This window comes from Leuciscus leuciscus, assembly GCF_965113295.1.
Source record: "Leuciscus leuciscus genome assembly, chromosome: 2".
Taxonomy (NCBI): Eukaryota; Metazoa; Chordata; class Actinopteri; order Cypriniformes; family Leuciscidae; genus Leuciscus; species Leuciscus leuciscus.
Window position 1 is genome coordinate 61577616 of NC_138726.1, and position 15573 is coordinate 61593188.

The 15573-nt window shown below is 37.9% G+C and overlaps 1 pseudogene across 1 annotated transcript; it reads right to left on the reverse strand.

The window, feature by feature from the left end:
- Nucleotides 1–745: 745 nt before the first annotated feature.
- On the reverse strand, nt 746–12041 carry LOC309492939 (annotated as a pseudogene). The gene is made up of 3 exons: nt 12035–12041; nt 11776–11986; nt 746–2898 (listed from the first exon to the last, which is right to left on the reverse strand). The product of its transcript is annotated as an uncharacterized misc_RNA (transcript).
- Nucleotides 12042–15573: the final 3532 nt, after the last annotated feature.

Here is a 15573-nt window from a genome sequence, read left to right on the forward strand (position 1 = left end):
TATTGATTTATTGATTTTTCAATTACAAAATTGTGACACTTTTTTATTGTTTATAAATTGTAATGTCCTTATTAAGTAGTTGAGGCCAGGAAGAAAACTTTGTTTTTGGTTGTTTTTGGTCCCATCAACTGGTTTTTACTTTTGATGGTCTTTTTAATAAATTCTGTTGACTATAAGTAACATTGCACCTACACGTCTACTAGCTCTCATTACAGTATTAGTATACAGTACTAATATACAGTATTATTAGAGTATTAGTAGAGTATTAGTAGAGTATTATTACAGTATTAGTATACAGTATTAGTAGAGTATTAGTAGACTGGGGTTAGGGTTAGTAGAATAAGTTGACTTGTAGTTGCAAAGTTACTTATATTCAGAGAGTGTTCAAAAGGGACCAACAAAATAAAGTGTTACCGAATATTTACACATTTACAGTATGAATATAATATTTTGCCAATAAAATAATTACATTCTCTATAGATATTCTAAATTATAATTATAATGAGAAAAACATAAACTTATAACACAATGTTAATGCATTCTCTGATTCAGTTTTTGAAGTGAATAATTTAGACAGATTAAACCAAAATTAATAAGGGGACATTTGAAAAAAAAAGATGATCAATTGCCTCAAGACAGTTGTTATATGTCCCACAGTTAGAGAACTGCTGAAACTGTGGATTGATCACCAGAACAGAACAGACTCAAACCAGATTAACCAGTAAAGCACAAGTCAAAAAAGGTAAATTCAAGTCAGATTTATGTGTATAGTTGTTCATTACGATACACTAAGCAGATTTATATCTGGACATTAGAGAGAAAGAGCACAGAGAACTACATCATACTTTTAAATTATTATTATCACATGCAATTTATCATTTAAGCACAACAAAACACATTACTGTAAGACAGAGATACAAGAGTACACTGGAGTAATACATACTCGAGAAGAAGTGATATACCTGAAAAAAAGGTATATACCTAAAATAAAATATTTATAGGACATTATTGACAATGTGGTGAAAGTAGGCATTATATGATTATAAACCTGTTAAGTGATAATATCTAAAGTTAAAAGAAAGATACAAAATAACAGTGTCAACTAAAATTGTTATAATCATTTGTCATTTTCAATATATTCATATATTCAATAATTTCATCATTAAACTCAACAAACCCCCTTTATTTTCTGTAATGAAACAGCATCTGTTCTGCTTTTTCATCTTGTATTTTCATATTTGTTGTATTATTTTTTACCAGTGAAATGACTGAAAAAACATAACAGCTGATCTAAAGCCCCCTTGTTTTTCCTTTCTTCTCCAGCTTTCCTCAGATCCTCCAGGTTCTTCATCCATTCATTTTTTCCCTCCTCCTTCAGTCTGGGAATCAGGAAATCCAGATGTTGAAGAGTTGAAGCACTGTCTGCTTTTAATGCGTTCTCAGACAGACTCATGATGCGGGTATAAGCTTCTTCCAGCAGGTCGGACTTTTCTTTTATTTTCTTCTCCAAATCGCTCTTCAGGTTTTCTTCTATTTTAATTTGTTTTATAAGACTCTTCACTTTCTTTCTTAAGACTTTTAAATGTATTTTTATCAAAGTCGGCTTCATTCTGGTCACCAGTGCGTTCATACTCCTGTTTGAGCTCGTCAAATGTCATTGTGACAACCTTGGTCTTCGTCACATATTTTTTGTTCTCTTTGACATGTTTGCTGTGATGACACTTTCCTGAACACACAGTGCAGTGGTCGTTTTTCATGACCCAACACTGTGAGGGATTTTCGCGAGAGACCCAATTACAGCCCCACTCATGACAGTTTTCCTCACAGACGGAGCAGCAGGTTGCCTTACTGTTCCACCGCCATTCATTTACAATGGGGACTTTTTCTTTGAAGGACTTCGTCACTGTAAACTGAAAGTTCTCACATTTCTCAATCTTGTCTCTGTTCTCTTTAACAGCTTCCTGAATCTGATTCAATTCTTTCATTTTTGACTCCTTCTCATCTATTCGGTCCTTCAGATTCGAGACACAGGCTTCAAGTCGGCTTCGCTCTTTCAGAACAGCTAATGTCTTCTCAACACTTTTTCTGTTCTTTTCTTCCAGGAGTTTGAAGAACTGATTCATGCTTCTCTCTCCCATTTCCCATGATGATCTGTACATATGATCATACTGCTCGTCTCTTTCTTCTTTCTGTCGGTTGTTGAATAAGAAGTGAACAGGTTTTCCTCTCTCATCTCTTCTGCAGGGTATTTCTGCTGTGTTAATGGCATTGAGAGCATCTGTTGGAGGTCCTCCATCTGACTGTGTGAGTAGAAACACTATGTTGTTCTCTATATCTCTACCAAACAGAGACAGAACTGAGTGAAATATGTAAAGCTCTTTCTCAGAGATTCGATTCTGAGACGCATTCATCACAAAACACACTGCATCAATGTAATGAATCCCATCATCTTTATCTGAAAATAATCTGGTCAGATTCTCAGCAATCTCTCTGTCTTTCTCAAATCCTTCAGTGTCTCCATATCCTGGAGTGTCAATGATGGTCAGAGATGTTGGGTTTTCTTCAACAAACGCCTCATAAACAGTGATCTCAGACGTCTAGGATTGTGATTGATCTTGATGTTTTTCTTCTTCTGTGATTTGATAAAACTCTTGATTATCAAACTTCACTCCCATTAAGTAGTTGATCATGGTGTTGATCATGGTGGTTTTCCCAGCGCCGGTTTCTCCCACCATCAGTATGACTTTGTTCTGCTTGTTTCTGTCTCTTCTTCCATATGTCCACTGCCTGACCTTTCTCTCAGTCCCATCAAGATATTTTCTTGCTGTGTTCAGAAGATAAAGCGCTGGAGGACCTGGATTCTCAACTGAGTTCAACTGTGTGGCAACATCATGTGATCTACACAAGAGAGAATTGATTTAGCATCAACATATTATTTAATTATCAGCTATTTATTATATTGCCTGGTTTACATTGACTTTATAACTGTTAGTGGAGTGTTTTTTTTATTATTATTTTTTTTATTCATTAAAACTCCAGAGGATTTGTAAATAAATTAAATAATGGCTCCTCGGTTTCCGCTTGTAGAAACCATAGATTACATAGAATCCTCATTAGCGGCCGTTTCAATGGACCGCTATACGTAAACCACTAACAAGGTTCTATGTATGTACTGTATATGATACAATATCTCACACGCCGCTGTTGTGTCATTCAGTCATCATGGTTCACGATTATTGATTGCGAGACTTGATCTGTCGACAGAGACTCCGCTCTCGCATGTGTTTTAATAGACAGGTAAGCAAATATATATTAGTTATTGTACACATACAGTTATATTGCACTTTGTTTGTATTTCAGTAACACTTTTTCTCAAGTCAAGTCAAGTCAAGTATATTTGTATAGCGCTTTTCACAATACAGATTGTATCAAAGCAGCTTCACAGTATTACATTAAAATAATACAACAAGGTTTGTTTCTAGTGGAAAAGGCTGATCAATAGTATTATTGATTGATTAAATTCAATTAAATTGAATACCCCCAACTGAGCGAGCCAAAGGCAACAGTGGCAAGGAACCGAAAAACTCCATCAAGTGACCTAATGGAGAAAAAAAAAACCTTGGGAGAACCCAGGCTCAGTCGGGGGGCAGTTCTCCTCTGGCGTTTATGAACTAGAGACCAGATTTAACTGTAAGATTAAAAAGATTATATGAATGCCTGGCTGAAGAGATGCGTCTTTAATCTAGTTTTAAACTGGGACAGCGAGTCTGAGCAACGACCAGTATCAGGAAGGCTATTCCAGAGTTTTGGAGCTAAATGTGAAAATGCTCTCCCTCCTTTGGTGGATCTGGATATCCTAGGTATGACCAAAAGCCTCGAATTTAGTGATCTTAAAGAGCACGATGGATTATAGGGCGATAGAAGATCCGTTAAATAGATTGGAGCTAAGCCGTTTAGGGCTTTATAAATGAGTAGCAATACCTTGTAATTAATACGGAACTTTATAGGTAACCAATGCAGTGATGATAAAATCGGTGTTATATGATCATATTTTCTTGATCTCGTAAGAACTCTAGCGGCTGCATTTTGGACTAACTGTAGCTTGTTTATTGAGGATGCAGGACAACCAGCTAATAAAGCATTACAGTAATCTAGTCTCGAGGTCATGAATGCATGAACTAACTTTTCTGCATCAGAAACTGATAGCATATTACGTAGCTTAGCAATGTTTCTAAGGTGGAAAAAGGCTGTTTTTGTAACATATGAAATATGATTTTCAAAAGACAGATTGGAATCTAGTATAACACCCAGGTCTTTTACTGTAGAGGATAAAGTAACAGGACATCCAACTATGTTAAAGTTGTATTGTGAGAGGTTTTGTGGGCGTTTTTTTTAACCGATAAGTAGTACCTCTGTCTTGTCTGGATTTAATAAAAGAAAATGACGCGTCATCCAGTCTTTTATATCTTTAACACACTCTGTCAATTTGGGTAATTTAGCATTTTCATCCGGCCGTGATGAAATATATATTTGAGTGCCATCAGCATAACAATGGAAACTAATTCCATGTTTCCTTATAATATTTCCAAGTGGCATCATATATATTGAGAATAATAGAGGGCCTAACACAGATCCCTGCGGCACTCCATAGTTTACTGAAGTTATGATCGATTTTTCTCCATTTAGATAGACAAAATGGTAGCGGTCAGATAAGTATGATCTGAACCAGCTTAATGCTTGTCCTTGGTCAGAAGCTAAAAGTAAATCATTTGTGATTTTAATGAGCGCAGTTTCAGTGCTATGGTGCCTGAATCCAGACTGAAACTTTTCATAGATGTAATTTACTTGCAAGAAAGACCCCAGTTGAGCGGACACAACTTTTTCTAATATTTTAGACATAAATGGAAGATTTGAAATGGGTCTGTAATTTGCTAGATTATATGGGTCAAATTGTGGTTTCTAAATGAGTGGTTTTATAACTGCCAATTTAAATGTTCTTGGAACATGACCTAAAGATAAAGATGAGTTAATAATATTGAGGAGAGGCTCTTCCACTACAGGTAACACTTCTTTCAGTAGTTTAGTTGGTATAGGATCTAATAAACATGTTGTTGTTTTAGATGAAGTGATACGTTTATTTAACTCTTTTTGTTCTATAGTTGTAAAGCACTGTAATTGTTCTTGCGGGGTGATAATTGAGGCTGAATTATAAGGCGCGATTGAAGATTGAACGTTTACAATTGTGGTTCTGATGCTTTCTATTTTCTCAGTGAAGAACTTCATGAAATCATTACTACTAAACTGTAACGGGATATTTTGTTCAGGTGACGTCTGTTTATTTGTTAGTCTAGCCACGGTGTTAAATAAAAACCTTGGATTGTTTTGGTCGTTTTCTATTAGTTTGCGGAGGTGCTCAGCCCTGGCTGCTTTTAGGGCCTTTTTATAACGTGACATACTGTCTTTCCACGCGATTCTAAAGACCTCTAAATTAGTTTGTTTCCATTTACGCTCTAAATTACGTGTTTCTCTCTTTAGAACATGCGTAGTATTGTTGTACCATGGTGCTTTAATTTTCTCTCTGACCTTTTTTAATCTAATGGGTGCAACAATATCCAATGTTCTAGAGAGAATGGTGCTCATAGTGGCAAGGCAATGCAAGGCAAGTTTATTTATATAGCACATTTCATACACAATGGCAATTCAAAGTGCTTTACATAGGAGAAATTAGAAAAATAAAATAAAATAAAATACAGTACAGTACAAACAGTCGGACGAACAGCGGCACAGTGCTCATTCAGTAAATGCATAGCTAAACAGATGTGTTTTGAGTCTGGATTTGAATGTGACTGTAGGAGCACATCTGATCTCCTCTGGAAGCTGGTTCCAGCTGCGGCTGGCATAATAGCTAAAAGCAGACTCGCCATGTTTAGAGTGAACCCTTGGTATTTCTAGCTGATATTATCCTAATGATCTGAGTGATCTGTTGGGTTTATATTCAGTGAGCATATCTGCAATGTATTGAGGTCCTAGGCCATTGAATGATTTATATACCAGTAATAATACTTTGAAATCAATCCTAAATCTAACTGGGAGCCAGTGTAAAGACCTGAGGACTGGTGTGATATGTTCATATTTCCTGGTTCTGCTCAGAATCCTAGCGGCAGCGTTCTGTATGAGCTGCAACTGTCTTATGGTCTTTTTGGGAAGGCCAGTGAGGAGTCCATTACAATAATCCACCCTGCTGGTGATGAAAGCATGAACAAGTTTCTCTAAGTCTTGTCTGGAAACAAAGCATCTAATTCTTGCAATATTTTTCAGATGATAGTATGCTGATTTAGTTATTGCTTTGACATGACTACTGAAACTAAGGTCTGAATCTAGTGTCACACCAAGATTCCTGACTTGATTTTTAGTTGTTTGACCCCTAGAGTGAAGGTATGCGTTCACCTTGAAAACTTCATCTTTGTTTCCAAACGCAGTAACTTCAGTTTTGTCTTTGTTTAATTGAAGAAAGTTTTGACACATCCAACTGTTGACTTCGTCAATGCATCGGCACAGGGAGTCAATGGGGCTGTAATCATTAGGCGATAGGGCTAAGTAGATCTGTGTGTCGTCGGCATAGCTGTGGTAAGCAATTTGGTTCTTTCTCATTATTTGGCTCATTGGGAGCATATACAGGTTGAACAGGAGTGGCGCAAGAATTGAGCCTTGAGGGACTCCGCTTGTCATGGTTGTCCACTCAGACTTATGGTCTCCTATACTCACATAATAACCTCTCCCATCTAAGTATGACCTGAACCATTTTAGGACTATCCCAGAAAGCCCCACCCAGTTTTCCAGCCTGTCAAGAAGTATGTTATGATCGACAGTGTCAAATGCAGCACTGAGGTCGAGTAGTACCAGCACTGATAATTTTCCTGAATCAGTATTTAAGCGAATATCGTTTATTATCTTTATGAGCGCTGTCTCTGTGCTGTGGTGCGGTCGGAAACCAGATTGAAAATTGTCAAAGTATCCATTCGAGCTTAAGAATTTGTTTAGCTGGTTGAAGACAACTTTTTCAATGATCTTGCCTATGAAAGGAAGATTCGAGATCGGTCTATAGTTGCTTAATATGGTCTTATCCAGATTTCTCTTTTTCAGGAGGGGCTTGACAATTGCAGTTTTCAGGGAGTTTGGAAAACTCCCAGAGAGAAGTGAGGCATTTACCACTTCTAGAAGATCTGCTTCTAAACTGTTTATCACACTTTTGAAAAAAGATGTGGGAAGTGTGTCAAGGGCGCATGTTGATGTTTTAAGGTGCTGTACGGTTTCTTCCAAAATTTTGCCATCAATTTCTTTGAAGTCAGACATAGTAACTACTTTCTCAGGTGGTCTGATCTGCCTGACCCCAGCGCAACTCAAGGATGTGCTGATCACCTTTCTGATATTATTGATTTTCTCAGAGAAGAAAGAAGCAAACTCACTGCACTTGCTGTTTGAGAGCATTTCACTGGGAATCTGGCTTGGGGGGTTTGTCAAGTCAAGTCAAGTCAAGTTTATTTGTATAGCGCTTTTCACAATACAGATTGTATCAAAGCAGCTTCACAGTATTAAATTAAAATAATACAACAAAGCTTGTTTCAAGAGGAATTTATTGATTGATAAAATTAAATTAAATATCCCCAAAATATCCCCAACTGAGCAAGCCAAAGGCAACAGTGGCAAGGAACCGAAAAACTTCATCAAGTGACCTAATGGTGTCCTAAAACTCCATCAGGTGACCTAATGGAGAAAAAAAAACCTTGGGAGAACCCAGGCTCAGTCTGGGGCCAGTTCTCCTCTGGCATTTATGAGCTAGAGGCCGGATTGTAGTTTGAACTGTAGGATTATATGAATGCCTGGCTGAAGAGATGCGACTTTAATCTAGTTTTAAACTGGGAGAGCGAGTCTGAGCAACGAACAGTATCAGGAAGACTATTCCAGAGTTTTGGAGCCAAATGTGAGAATGCTCTCCCTCCTTTGGTGGTTCTGGATATCCTAGGTATGACCAAAAGCCTTGAATTTAGTGATCTTAAAGAGCGCGATGGATTATAGGGTGATAAAAGATCCGTTAAATAGACTGGAGCTAAGCCGTTTAGGGCTTTATAGGTCAGTAGCAATACCTTGTAATTAATACGGAACTTTATAGGTAACCAATGCAGTGATGATAAAATCGGTGTTATATGATCATATTTTCTTGATCTAGTAAGAACTCTAGCGGCGGCATTTTGGACTAACTGTAGCTTGTTTATTGAGGATGCAGGACAACCAGCTAGTAAAGCATTACAGTAATCCAGTCTCGAGGTCATGAATGCATGAACTAACTTTTCTGCATCAGAAACTGATAGCATATTACGTTTGTCAGTCTCTCTACAGTAGCAAAAAGAGTGTGTGTGTTGTTTAAATTGCTGTTTATAATATTTGAGAAAAAAGTCTGTCTAACTTTGCCTAGTTCCATATTGAAAGCATGCAGGCTGTCTTTGTAGATGTTATAATGGACTACAAGTTTTGTCTTCCACCACATGCGCTCTGCTTTTCTGCATTGTCTTTTCATAATTTGCACTGCTGTTGAGTTTCTCCAAGGTGCTTTTTGCCTGCCACTCTTCTTGCTGACTTTCACAGGAGCAATGGCGATTCTAGGGGGTGGCCTGGGGTGGCCGGGGCCACCCCTGAAAGCTCATTGGCCACCCCTGTGGCCACCCCAGATCTGATAGGTAGGTCAAGTTCGTCAACACAAGAAACGAGAAATGTTGTCAATCAGTGATGACAGCTGATCAACTGATTTAGGGCCAGTTTCACATTTTTAACTAACACAGTAACGGTCGTACTGAGACTGTGAGAGCTGATTTCTGCTCAGCGGACGTTTGGCCATGCAGGTCAGATGACACATGAGATAAGAGCACGCGCGCTGCACGGTGCACCTGCTGCTGCTGGTCCGTGAAACAAGAGGACGGTCACGCAGTTTCAACAATACAACAACGATAAAAACGCTGGAATCAGTCGATTGAGAGGTATGGTCGGGACCCAACGCAACAGAGTGCGGAACGGGAATCTAGATCTGATGGCCGAGTGCGGGCGCGGGCGGTAATGCACTCGTGTGTCGATTCGCGGGAGTCGGGACTCGGGACTCCCGCAAAATAGAATTATCTATAAATTGAACAAATAAAAACGAATAAATTGTCATTCATCTGTTGCACAAAAGTAACAAGAACAACTAAAACAAAATATAAACGATTTACAGGCCAGAGTCTCTATTTATAGCATGTTTGCAGCGTTGAACAATGTAACCAATCACAGACATATGTGTTGATTTCTTGAACGCAATGGCCAATCAGATGCATTTAAGATAGAATCCCCTCACCACTCAAAATTGACTTTTTGTTCAGTGCTGAATTCTGCATACTGGCAAATCATCTATTATATCAAACAAAGTGTAGATAATATGAAAGATTAATTATGCAGCCAGTTTCATTGATAATAACAGAGATTTGTGAGATGGCGATGAACTGAGATGTCAGCTTTTTAGGAATTATTAAGTGAGAAATCCGTCCCGCGCAGGTCTCTAATGTAGACTTTAAAAACAAACCACTAACATTATATTTACATTAACAGTAGCCTAGGCTGCAATCTAGTGTATGTGAACCTTTTTGCAGATAAACACAAATGCATTTTCGGACAAGTTAATGGCCAAGTTAATTGAGTAAATCATATCCCCCACTATGGCAATTAATAACAGACTATAGTAAACACATTTCCTAAATAGGCCTGTGACTGTATCTTACATTTTATGAAATAGTACCATTATTTAAAAATAAAGTTTGCACTTTGTTACTATTATTAAAATCCTCTATTGTTCATAAGATTTTAAAGGTTTACATAACATTACTTTATAGTATATATGGCCACCCCACTCTAGTTTTGTGTCCCATCTTGGCCACCCCAGTAAAAATGTCCTGGATACGCCACTGCACAGGAGCAATATCATCAATTACATTTTTAACTTTTGAGTTAAAAGAATCAAGGAGTCAGCAGATATGCTTGGTGTTAAGGATATAGCCTTCATAAATAGTACACTGTTCTCATTTAAGCATCTCTTCTTGACAGACACAGATCTAGCTTCAATGGCAGGAGAGATCAATATATCAAAGAAAATACAGAAATGATCAGACAGTGCTACATCCTTAATAACAATCGATGAAATGTTTAGACCCTTACTGATAAGTAAATCTAGAGTGTGTCCATGATTGTGTGTGGGTCCATGTACATGCTGAGTCAGATCAAAAGTTTTTAAAACAGTTTTGATTTCTTTTGCCATATTGGTTTCTGCATTATCTATGTGAATGTTAAAAACTCCAGCAATGGCAATACAGTCAAACTCTGAGGTAATTGTTGATAACAGTTCTGTAAAGTCCTCAGCAAAGCCTGGAGAGTATTTTGGAGGCCTGTAAATAATGATAAGTAAAATGCGTGGAGCACCTTTTAAAACAGTACCCAGATATTCGAAAGACAGGTAATTCCCAAATGATATTTGCTTACATTGATAGATATCTTTAAAAAGAGCAGCTAGACCCCCACCTCTCTTAACAGCTCTGCAGACACTCATAAAAGTAAAGTTAGGAGGGGATGTTTCATTGAGGATTGTTGCACTGCAGCTGTCTTCTAGCCAGGTTTCATTTAGAAGCATAAAGTCCAGGTTGTTTGTGGTAATTAAGTCGTTGACTAGAAGTGATTTATTTTTAAGTGAGTGAATGTTCAAAAGTGCTAACTTAACAGTCTTACTTTTTGTCCCCACAGCAATCTTAGTTTGACGTGTAATAGGCACCAGATTAGTTGGGTTTGCTGTACGGCTATTGAAGGCCTTAGACTTTCTATCTTGTAATAGAACAGCAATAGAGAAAGATACAGGCACACTGGGTTCCCGCTTGTTCTGTAAACATTTGAGAAAGTTACTGTTATCATAGCAGGGACCCAAAACATATCACTGAGAGCTGGTATCAGTTGTTTTTGGTTCACCTCGAGCAGATGGAGGAGGGTGTGGGCCCTGGCGTTTTGGCCGAAGAGGCCGAAGAGCTCTCACAGGAGGGGGCGGGCGAGCTCGGCGCGCAGGCTTCGGTGTTTGAGGTGCTTGCCATTTTTTATATGAAGAATATCTCTGTAGATTGTTGCAACACTGCCGCCACGACCAATCAGATGGGGCTCATGCTTATAACAGTATCCTGGTGGAGTAGACTCATTAAGACCGAAATGATCATTTGGTTTAAGCCAGGTTTCAGTAAGGCAAAGTACATCGAAACTATTATCTGTGACTATTTCATTTACAATAACTGCCTTAGGTGTGAGTGATCTAATGTTTAGAAGACCTAGCTTTAGAAATAGTTTTTGTTCACTAATAGCGAGATTTTCTGTTTTAATAACAATTAGATTTTTCCTAGATCCTGCAGTAGATTTATTATTTGATCTCACTAAACGAGGAATAGACACAGTTTCTATGCAATGTTCTACACTAGTATTTATATCAATTAAATTGGTGCAGCAGAGACTGTAATTTGTACTTTTGGTTACTAGTCAAACGGTATTTAACATCTTGGAGATGTTATCAGACAGAAGATCCGCTCGATTCTACTTGGATGTAAGCCATCAGCGCGGAAGAGCCTAGGACGCTCCCAAAACAGATTCCAATTATTTACAAAGAGCAGCTTCTGTTCATTACACCATAACATTAACCATTCATTTAGAGCAAATAATCTACTGAACCTTTCATGTCCTAGTCGGTACGTGGGAAGCGGTCCAGACACGATGATCGTTTTTTCAGGCGATGTGCTGCGTACCGTCTCGATCAGGCTCCTGAAGTCTTTCTTCAGAACCTCCGTCTGCCGCAGCCTGATATCGTTCACTCCCGCGTGCAGCACGACGGCTCCGACGCGCTCGTCACCGTTTAGGATCTCGGGTACCCGCGCAGCTATATCTAAAACACGAGCACCAGGAAAGCAGTGATTGCGCACCTTACTTTTACCTGACATAGCGTGGACGTGCCGGACGATGGAATCGCCGATGATCACAGCATCGCGTTCCGTTTCGCGAAGAGGGGAGAAGCGGTTCTGGGTGGAGATCTCGAAAACCGGGAGGGGCGGAGAGAGTCTTTCTCTAGACCTGGCTCGCGTCTTCCACTGCGGAACTACCCAGGCTTCGTGGTGGTATGTCGGAGCCGGAGTGAATGAAACCAGGGCTGATCGTGACCTGGGCGCTCGGGACCGATGCTGAGAAACGCACGGAGTAGACGAGGTCGGAGTCAGCGGGTTAGTAACGTTAATCACTGATTTGTGTGCATCGGCGCGTGATGTTTCAAGAGCTAAACGCCGGTCTCTCAGCTCGGCTTGTCTCTCTAAAAGGTCATGGATCTGCTTCTCTACAGCTTCCAGCTCAGACTGCACCGCGTGCAGCTCGAATGTGTCCTCACCTGCACCAAAAGGTAGACAACATACATCTGATATATTCGCAATTTTAACAGATGGACAGTAAGTTAGCAACGACGCTACCAGTGATGCTATCAATATTAATACTAATTTATAACTGAAGTCTTGGATATAATCCGTCTTTTTAGTGGTACGGGTGTAATGTAGACGCACGATAGGCGAGAAAATGTTCGTTTGTAAGTGAGTGTAAAGAAGACGCGCTCAGCCGTGACCCACAGGTGTAAACCGGTGTTGGGTCACAAATCGGCTTGAGACGCGTCTGCTCAACAGTCCGCGTTGTAACTATGAGGTTTGAGCAGCAATGCTTCTCAGTGAGGAAAAGTAGAAAATGTTCGTTGTAAGTGAGTTTAAAGAGAAAAATCAAGGATTATGAATCAAATCAATTGAGCTCCAAACACAAACAACGCGTTCAGACGCGACACATCCACAAATAATTGATCAAGAATCTTGCCACAGATCAGACATTCTAAATCTAGATATTTAAATACATTGTTGGAATTAAATTCTTAGACACAAGGACATTTGTGGTGCATTTGCATCAGTGGAAACATTAATTTCCTTGTTAAGAATATGCCAACTGTACACAGTTGATCAGTGTACATCATCAGTGGGACATTTTGCATTGCACACATAATTCTATGCAAAATATTGCTAATCTCTTAGCTCTCTTCAGCACACATAGGTTCATGCAAGCTGTAGTCTAGCTCATGCATTTTAAAATCCATAAGATAATACAACTGATTATGAATACTAATAAAGTACAATAATACAGACACATAATATTGAATAAAGATCAATTGACTGATTTATAATTAATTTGTTTTAAGAACCGTTCTATTGGTCTATATGCATGCTTGGGATGTTGAATAAAAGACCAAAAAGTCACCGTTCCCCACTGGTATACTTCTTCTAAACTAAAAATAATAATGTAAACCTCCAGTCTACTTTTTTATGTATCTCTCAGAAATACACTTAAAATTGTACACAGCAATATCCCAAGTTTCACTCTGCTTAGAGTACGTAATCCCACAGTACAGAGTGTTACAGTAACTCTGAATCCATGTTAAAGATAATTAATAAGTAAAGTGATTAATTAAGTGATTGTTGATCATTAGTGATGAACACCTGCTGTTAACAGGCAGAATCACTGAAGGAAAGAGAAACACAAGAACAACAACTGACTTCAGTCACAGCCTTAGATGAAATTAACTGAAGATAAAAGACATGTAATCCCTTGTCCACACATCTTTTTATCTTCGTTTTGGCTTTCCGTCCACACTGAGACTCTAAATCTCTAAATCTAAATCATTCTAAATCTAGATATTTAAATACATTGTTGAATTCAATTTGTACACACAAGGACATTTGTGGTGCATTTGCACTGTGGAAACATTAATTTCCTTGTAAAGAATATGCCAACTGTACACAGTTGATCAGTGTACATCAACAGTGGGACATTTTGCATTGCACACATAATTCTATGCAAAATATTGCTAATCTCTCCTCAGCACACATAGGTTCATGCAAGCTGTAGTCTAGCTCATGCATTTTAAACTCCATAAGATAATACAAGTGATTATGAATACTAATAAAGAATAATAATACAGACACATAATATTGAACAATGAAATGATATTAAATTATGAAATTTTAGACTTCAGTAGTCTTCAATTGTCTTCATGTTTCATTAGTCAAAATGTCTCTATCTGCATGTTATTCAGCTGTAGCGATATCTAATGTCCATATATAAGGGATTTCCTTATAAGGCCACACTCTGGTCTCCAGTAACAATGAAAACTACTTATTTACTCTTACTCTACTTGAGTCATATTATTTTTCAGTACATCTACATTAACTCAACTAAATTATTTCTTAGCTAGCAATACTTTCACTTCAGTATAATTTTTTAATACTCTTTCCACCACAGTCAATTACATGATATTGTCACAAATATAGAGTGATTGTATCAACCCAGTTAAAAGTTTCACAAGGTATTTATGACATAAACTTTTTTAAAAGATCATTATTTTGACATGAAATACATTTATGTTACAATATATATATATATATATATATATATATACACACATACACACAAATTATATATATACACACAAACAAACTATAAACAAGAGTATACAATAATATAAAAGAAGTTCCAAGTGTCCAACCAAATGGAACACTAATCACCATAATGGTGAGTTGAAATAAAAACAGTTTACAAAAATCAACATCAATTTATGAAGACAGCTTATGTGATGTTCTCACAATTTATGTCTGTTGTATTGACAATTGAATTTTCAAGATTAATTTGGGGAAATGACTGAATGCAAACAGTGAAAAATAACTGCAGAAGTAGATGACTACTCAAATCAATCAACTGATCTTAACTTGGGTTTTTTGGGTAAAAACGGAATAGTATGTGAATAGATTACTTGATTTTTACAATTAAGTTAAGACATTAAGGGAAGTTACTAAAAAGTGTTACTTTGAACAACTGTTGGATTTTACAGTGTACGAAAGTCAGCTTATGTGATGTTCTCTCAAAAAGTTTGGTTGTATTGACAAATGAACATTCAAGATGACTTTGGGAAATCAGTGAATAACTGCAGAAGTGGAGGACATGATGAGTGATAAGTCTACTAGTCTTTTCACCGTGGAACAAGCCATCGCAGCGGACAGAGCGGGTTCAGAAGCGGACCGCGACCAGCTGGGTCGGAAAGGCTTCTGGTGGGGTGTTTGGCTCGAGGTCATTGTGCAAAGGACCCTAGGTTGAAATTACTCCGAACCATCCCTTTAAGATGTCCTAACTACAGATTAAACAAGATTTTGTAAAATAGAATAATAATCCTAAATCAAGTTAATCAAGTTAATTTGCTTCTGTACTACCAATGTGTGCAAATCCTAAATTAACTTGTCAGATCTTAACTTAAGACTAAAGATATAAAGTTTCTGTAAAATGCCCCCTGGACTAGAGTTATAGTTAGTGATTCATAGATTGGCGAGGCTGACCTCTGTTGATAGTTAACTAAACTATTTTACATAATTCTACTTTGACGTAGTTTGCATTCATATTTGC